Below are 7,722 nucleotides of genomic sequence, written 5' to 3'. Positions count from 1 at the left end.
TGGTGAGCAAGGGAATTTTACACACCATAACTCACCAACTACACTAGGTAGTTGTTAGAGAGATATGATACCCGATAATGCTTAAAATCTTTAAAATACAAAACCTGCAAAAAGAGAGTAAAACTCAAGGTAGCTCCATTTTAAATATATAAAATGCATGTTTTATTACCCTAGATTTCACACATAAATGTGCTCATCAGAATTCCCCCACACTTAGACTTTGCTAGTCCTCGAGAAAAACAAAAATAAAAAGAATAAAAGCAAAAAAACTAACTCACTTTCGTAGGAGTCACGGTTGCACTTAGCATGTGCAACAAGCCTTTAAATCCCTAGGTCACCCTAGTGGACGAGTTGTGTCTTGTGGGTGTTTGCAGTGAATATACACCCAAATTTCAAAATAAATAAATCCCAACCTTGGCTAAAGGTAAGGCTCATACCGATCTGGAGCAAAGATAATTTTTCTTACAAGGGACCCCCACACTTGAACTTTTATTACCCTTTACAATTCCAGGCACTATCATATTTCTTAATTTGGAACTCGCCTCGTCTCTTCCAAAACATCCTTATCTTAAGGTAAAAGCACTTGTGAAGAAATAGGGAACCAATGACTAAGGTGTTGGAGTGTTTTTGACCAAAACATATTGCCAAGCATTAATGATATTTGCACATTTTTTTTTTTTTTTGCTTAATAAACTCTATTCTACTCCACTACTTTTGGCCTGAATGACATGGTGGAGCAAACACCAGACACCTAAGTTACTATGTAGCTTCACTTTTTGCATATGCCCACAAAAACAATGATGCTAGAGTTCTTTCAAAAGTTTCTTCCCTAGGAATTTCGATCAAGACACCACGTTTCTTGAGGCGCAATGACCTGTCTAGTTTTAAGGGAATCAACTCTTATTCTTCTTTATACCACACTTGAACTTTTTATTTAAAATTGTACATTTGTCAACTCATGCCAAATTAAAAAGAATGTCTGAACTCCAAATCAAAAGTACAAGGAATCCACAGACTTACATATGGTCCAACACCATAAAACAGGGGTCTCTTATTTTTCAAAAGAAAGTCCCATCTCAAGACACATGCTTGTTTCTTTCTTCTCAACAGGGTTTTTATACGCTCAAAATGGGTGCCTTAGTTAAAAATTTTATTTTGCACATTAATGAAGCAACCAAATGGTATGATCATTAGCCAAAAGCAAAAGTAGGACTTCATCCTTTAGTAAGCTAAAAAAAAAAAAAAAAAAGAAAAACAAATAAAAGAAAGCAAAAAAAACAGAAACTGGTTTCCCTCCCTCACACTTAAGTCATGTAATGTCCTCAATGCATAGAAAGAATTAAAAACGAAGACAATGCAAGGGGGTCATACCTGATTAAAAGTTAGTCATCAATGTAAAGAGGTTCATAGAGATCCATAACCTCTTCACTACCAGTAGTAGGAAACTCGAGGAACGATTTCAAACACTGACCATTAACCTTCAAAATTACCCCTGTTCCTGGATTCAAAATCTCCACAGCCCTATGGAGATGTACATTATGGACAATAAACGGGCCATCCCTTCGGGATCTAAGCTTACCAGGGAAAAGATGCAATCAAGAGTTGTACAATAAGACCTTATCACCAATTGCAAAAGATTTACGCAGAATGTGCTTATCATGGAAAGCTTTGGTCTTTTCCTTGTAAATCCTAGAACTTTCATAGGCTTCATTCCTAAGTTCCTCCAACTCAGATAGTTGGAGCCTACGATGAATTCCTGCATCAGCAAATCAAATTTGAGCTTCTTGATGGCCCAAAAGGCCTTATGCTCCAACTCAACTAGTAAGTAACAAACTTTTCCATACACCAAATGATAGGGAGACTAACCAAGCTCGGTCTTGAATGCAATCCGATGGGCCCACAAGGCATCAATGAGCCTAAGGGACCAAACCTTACTGTTGGGATTAACAGTTTTCTCCAAGATTTGTTTGATCTGCCTATTAGACACCTCCATTTGACCACTAGTTTGGGGGTGATAAGGGGTAGATAACTTATGGGTGATCCCATACTTTTTTATTAAGGCCTCAAATGGCCGATTACAAAAATGAGTACCCCTATCACTAATTATTGCACGTGGTGCGCCAAAGAGGGAAAAAATGTTCTCTTTTAGAAACTGGACCACCACTTTGTGGTCATTAGTTTTATAATATATGACCTCTATCCATTTAGAAATATAATTAACGGCCAAAAGTATGTACAAATTCCCAAAGGAATTAGGGAATGGTCCCATAAAATCGATGCCCCATACATCAAAGACTTCAACTACCAAAATAGGGTTGAGGGGCATCATGTTCCTCTTATTGATAAGACGAAAAGACTAGCAGGCGGGATAAGCCTTGCAAAAATCAAAAGCATCTCTAAAAAGAGTGGGCCAATAAAATCCGCATTGGAGAACCTTTGCGGAAGTTTTCTTAGGTCCAAAGTGTCCACCACATGTATGATCATGACAAAAAGAGAGAATAGAATGTTGCTCATGATCAGGAACACATCGTCAGATAATCTGATCCGAACATATCTTAAACAAATAAGGATCATCCCAAAAAAAGTGCTTAACTTAGGAATGAAACCTATACTTATCTTGGGTGGACCAGTGATCCAGAGTCACACCTGAAACTAAGAAGTTGATAATGTCAGCAAACCATGGTTCACTGGACATTGCAAATAATTGTTTATCTGGAAAGTTCTCGTTGACTGGAGAATCAACAGTCAAGGAATTGGGAAGGCGGGATAAATGGTCTGCAACTAGGTTTTCAACTCCTTTCTTATCCCTAATTTCTAAATCAAACTCTTGTAAAAGTAAAACCCACCTAATGAGACGGGCTTTGGCATCCTTCTTTTGAACTAAGTATCTGAGAGCAGAATGATCAGTATATACCACCACATGTGAACCAACTAAGTAAGATCGAAACTTTTCTAATGCAAACACAGCCACTAAAAATTCTTTTTCAGTGGTTGTATAATTGAGTTGTGCATCATTTAAGGTCCTACTAGTATAGTAAATGACAGTGGACAAATTATTAGTCCTTTGACCCAAAACCACTTCTATGGTAAAATCCGAAGCATCACACATCAGTTCAAAAGGTTCAGTCCAATAGGTGGTTAAACAATGGGTGCATTGGTCAACTCCTTCTTAAGTTGTTTGAAGGATTCTAGGCACTCTTTAGAAAAATCAAAAGTTTGATCTTTGGCAAGTAATGAAGTGAGAGGTCGGGCTAACTGACTAAAATTCTTAATAAACCTTCTGTAGAAGCCCGCATGCCCTAGAAAAGACCGGACGTCCTTAACAGATTGAGGAGGTGGTAAATTATCAATTAAATTCACTTTGGCTCTATCTACCTTAATTCCCTCCTTGGATATTACATGGCCTAAAACAATACCAGATTTAACAATGAAATGGCACTTCTCTCAATTCAAAACCAAATTCTTAGATATGCACCTTTTTCAAAACTAGAGAAAGATGATGAAGACATTTAGAATAGAAATTCCATGAATTGAAAAGTCATCCATAAATACTTCTAAGAATTTTTCGACCATGTCAGAAAAAATACTCATCATGCATCGTTGGAACGTAGCAAGGGCATTGCAAAGCCCAAATGGCATACGCCTGTAAGCAAATGTTCCATATGGACATGTAAAAGTGGTCTTATGTTAGTCCTCTAAAGCAATTGGGATCTGATTATATCCAGAATATCCATTAAGAAAACAATAGTATTCATGTCTAGCTAACCTCTCTAACATCTGGTCAATAAATGGCAATGGGAAGTGGTCCTTCCAGGTTGCCACATTAAGTTTCCTGTAGTCTATGCACACTCTCCACCCTGATTGGACACGGGTTGGAATTAGTTCATTATTGGCATTAGGAACTACAGTCACACCAGACTTCTTAGGCACTGTGTGAACTGGGCTTACCCATTGGCTGTCAGAAATAGGATAAATTATTTCATGATCCAAGCACTTTAGAATCTCTTTCTTAATGGCTTCCATCATCACTGGGTTAGCTCTTCTTTGGGGTTCCGTGGATGATTTGGAATCCTCCATAAGATGTATATGATGTTGCACAATAGAAGGGTTTATACCCTTTATATCAGCCATGGTCCAACCTAGGGCTTCCTTATTATCTTTTAACACTTTAAGTAACTCCTCTTCCTGGCTAGAAGTCAAATTTGAAGAAATTATTACAGGAAGAGTCTGGTCAGGCCCTAGGAAAGCATACCTCAAATTAAATGGCAATTCCTTAAGATCTAGCTTAGGGGGGCTCAACTATGGAAGGTTTGGGAATGGAATTGGAAAGGGGTCCTAAGGGCTCCACAGGTGTGTGAAGACTTAGGACTTCAGAAAAGAAATTTTCACTATCATCATCCAACTCATCCATACACTCTTGGAATTCTGAATCAAAATCAATATCAAAGTTGGTAACTAAATCATCAGAAAAATCTAGAAAATCCTTAAGCATATTGATCTCTTCTTCCATATGTGGTTGCTTGCCTACCCTAAACATGTTAAACTCAACAGTTTGGTTACCAAAAGATAATTTTAGGAAACCATTCCAGCAGTTGATTAATGCATTACTAGTAGCCAAGAATGGTCTTCCTAGAATTATTGGGATCTCATCCTCAGTTGAGAAGGGCTTGGTATCTAACACAATGAAATCAACAGGGAAATATAAATTTCTCCACCTTTAGTAAGACATCCTCAACCATCCCTTTAGGAATCTTAACAGACCTATCTGCCAACTGAAGAATAGTTCCAGTGGCTTTTAATTCTCCCAATCCAAGTTACTTGTACACATGGTAAGGTAAAAGATTTACACTTGCGCTAAGGTCAAGTAAGGCATACTCAATGTAGGTGTTGCCTATAACATAAGATATAGTAGGGCTCCCTGGATCCTTATACTTGGCTGCTATAGGCTGAGTAATTATGGAACTAATGTTACCTGCCAAGAACGCCTTTTTGGGCACACTAGTGATAAATTTGTGAGTATACAAATCTTTCAGTACCTTTGCATGCGGGGATTTGGGATATGGCATCCAAAAGAGGGATGTTCACTTCTACCTTTTTGAAGATTTCTAAAATTTTATCATGGACGCAGTCTTCTTTTTGTGTACCAAGCGATTAGGAAATGGGATAGGATGAACATAAGGATTGTTAGGGATTTTTCTTTTTTCAGAAGAATAATTTTTAGTTTCCTTAACCAAATCATCTTTAGTTTCACAAGAATCTTTAGGTTCATCAGACGAACCTGGAACAACCACCTGGAACAAGCGGCACACTTGTGTCCTCAACTGAAGGAGAGTTAACAGGAGTAATAGATGGGGAAGATTTAAGAACGCTCTATTGGTACTCTCTACCACTCCTAAGGGCATAAACAATATTACATTGGTTAGAGGGCCCTTGTTGGGTTTGACCTTGTACTATATTCAGTGGTGCATTTGTTGGTGTTTGTGAACTAATAGGCTGATGACGCCTAGGGTTAGGCTCTGGTTGACTAGGTAAAGTTCCTTTCTCCCTCTCATGCAAAATGGAGACAACTTGAGTGAGTTCTCTCATAAAATTTTGATGGCTTGTCATGAGGAGGGCCATATTTTTTTTTCAAGTCACTTATTCTACTTGCCTCTCCAGTGTTGGTAAACCCAGGGGGTTGCTGATAAGATGATAGGAGAGGGGCCTTAGGAAAACTAACCTAAGGTCCTACATTTGACCTAGGAAAAGTATTTTGGGAAAAAGATTATTGTACAAAGGGAGGCCTTTGAAGTCCAGGTTGACCTTGATTATGGAAATTGGAAGGCCCTGCTTGGTTGCTCTGATTTCAAGAGAAATTTGGGTGATTTCTCCATCCTGGATTGTAAGTGTTACTATATGGATTATTCTGGTATAAGGCATTAACACTATCATTAGAAGTGCCCCCAGAGGTGTTGGGGAATTCTTCTATGACATGTCCAGGGGACTGGCACCAAGCACAAATCTTAACCAAATTGACTGATGATGGCGCTCTAGGAACAATAGCCTCAATTATCTTGATTAGGCTATCCAAATGGGCTTCCTTGGCTACTATCACATCTACAAAATATCATTTTCCTCCTATGGTTCTTTCACTCTCTTGGGTTGATTCCCACTCGCGGCTTTTGTCAGCTAAGTCAAGTAAGAATTCTCATGCCTTTCCTTCATCTGTAAAGGATGTGAATCCCTTAGGGCACATAGACTCTATCATTTGTTTAGTTGGGTAATCAATACCCTTATAAATTATTTGACATAAATACCATAAGTCTAGGCCATGGTGAGGGCATTCTTGGAGTAGATCCTTGAATCTCTCCATAAGTTTGGAAAATGACTCACTAGGCTTTTGCCTAAACTGAAGGATATCACTTTTAAGCTTATTGGTCTTGTGAGTTGGGAAAAACTTCTTAAGGAAGATAACTGTGAACTATTCCCATGAGGTTATGGAATTTGTGGATAACCCATACAACCACTTCTTAGCTTGGTCTTTTAATGCAAAAGTGATAAACCTATGCTTAACAGCATCATCCAAAAGCTGTTGGATCTTAATTAGAACACATACCTCTTCAAATTCCCTTAGAAATAGGTATGCATCCTCAGAGGTCAACCCATGGAAGTCGGGCAATATAGTGATGTATTGAGATTTGAGTTTAAAATTATTGCCCTGGTCTTGTGGTAGAACTATGCAGGAAGGTTGGGCTGTTCTAGCAGGGTAGAACCTATCTTTTAGAAATTTAGGTGAAGGGTTTTGATGTTGGTCTCCCATATTGAAACGTTTTAAAGAGAGCAAATGTATAGGGTTACTACTTATTGGATCTATTTTTTCTAACCGATTCTTAGTATTACGTACCCACCTAACACTCATGCAATAGAAAACTACTCACAACTAGAGTAAGACAAGCACAAAAGAATGGATAGCAAAACCTTTTTTTAATGATTTTTTGATTTTTTTTGGGCTTTTTGAGAGCTTATCGGCAAGGATCCGGGGTTGCTCAGGTCAATTCCTGAGGTACTGCTATAGGAAAAAATCTGTCTTTATCATACTGTGAGGCATGGTGACCTCCACCGATACAACTATTATTGCAAGTTGTTCTTCTCAGGAATTCAATAAAAGAAAAGGAAAAACAAAACAAAGCAAACAAAGCACACCGATTTACCAAAAGAAAGTAAAAAATAACATGGAACTGTCTCCCCGGCAATGACGCCAAAAACTTTTTTGAGATTTTAAAATGTAACCGCAAGCGTACCGATTAGTGTAGCTACGGGTCAAACACAGGGAGAGCAACCAATTTATTTATTTTTTCTTTTAATAATGCAAAAGTAAACTGATTAATGGTTGTGATCTAATTTTAATTACCGTCCTAAACATATGGATCTAAAATAACATCCTAACCATTCGTTATCTAAGAATTTAAAGACGCAAGCCATGCAATTAAAATTAAATAAATAAAAATAAACAACCCACGCAATTAAAAGAAACAATAAAGGAAAAAAAATGATGAAATAATAATAAAATAAAAGAAAGGGGATAAAGCTAGAGAGAGACTCACAAGTAGGTTTCTCTACTTAGCCCGAGGGATGCATCATAATATGAGCTTCCCTACTTGACCAGAGAGTCACTCTTACAAGGGTTATTCTACTTGGCTTTAGGGAAAGGGAGACAATTAAAATAAAAGCAATAAATTAATG

General features: G+C 37.8%; 1 non-coding gene across 1 annotated transcript; it reads left to right on the top strand.

Moving 5' to 3' along the window:
* The first annotated feature begins 6,305 nt into the window (after positions 1–6,305).
* On the top strand, positions 6,306–6,412 carry LOC122066462. Its single transcript, XR_006136363.1, has one exon. It is a non-coding gene; the product is annotated as a small nucleolar RNA R71 (small nucleolar RNA).
* The last annotated feature ends 1,310 nt before the right edge of the window (positions 6,413–7,722 follow it).

The sequence above is a fragment of the Macadamia integrifolia genome, unplaced genomic scaffold, assembly GCF_013358625.1.
Source record: "Macadamia integrifolia cultivar HAES 741 unplaced genomic scaffold, SCU_Mint_v3 scaffold2405, whole genome shotgun sequence".
In the NCBI taxonomy this organism is placed as follows: Eukaryota; Viridiplantae; Streptophyta; class Magnoliopsida; order Proteales; family Proteaceae; genus Macadamia; species Macadamia integrifolia.
The sequence above is the reverse complement of the archived record's forward strand: the minus strand, read 5'-3'. Positions and strand labels throughout refer to the sequence as shown.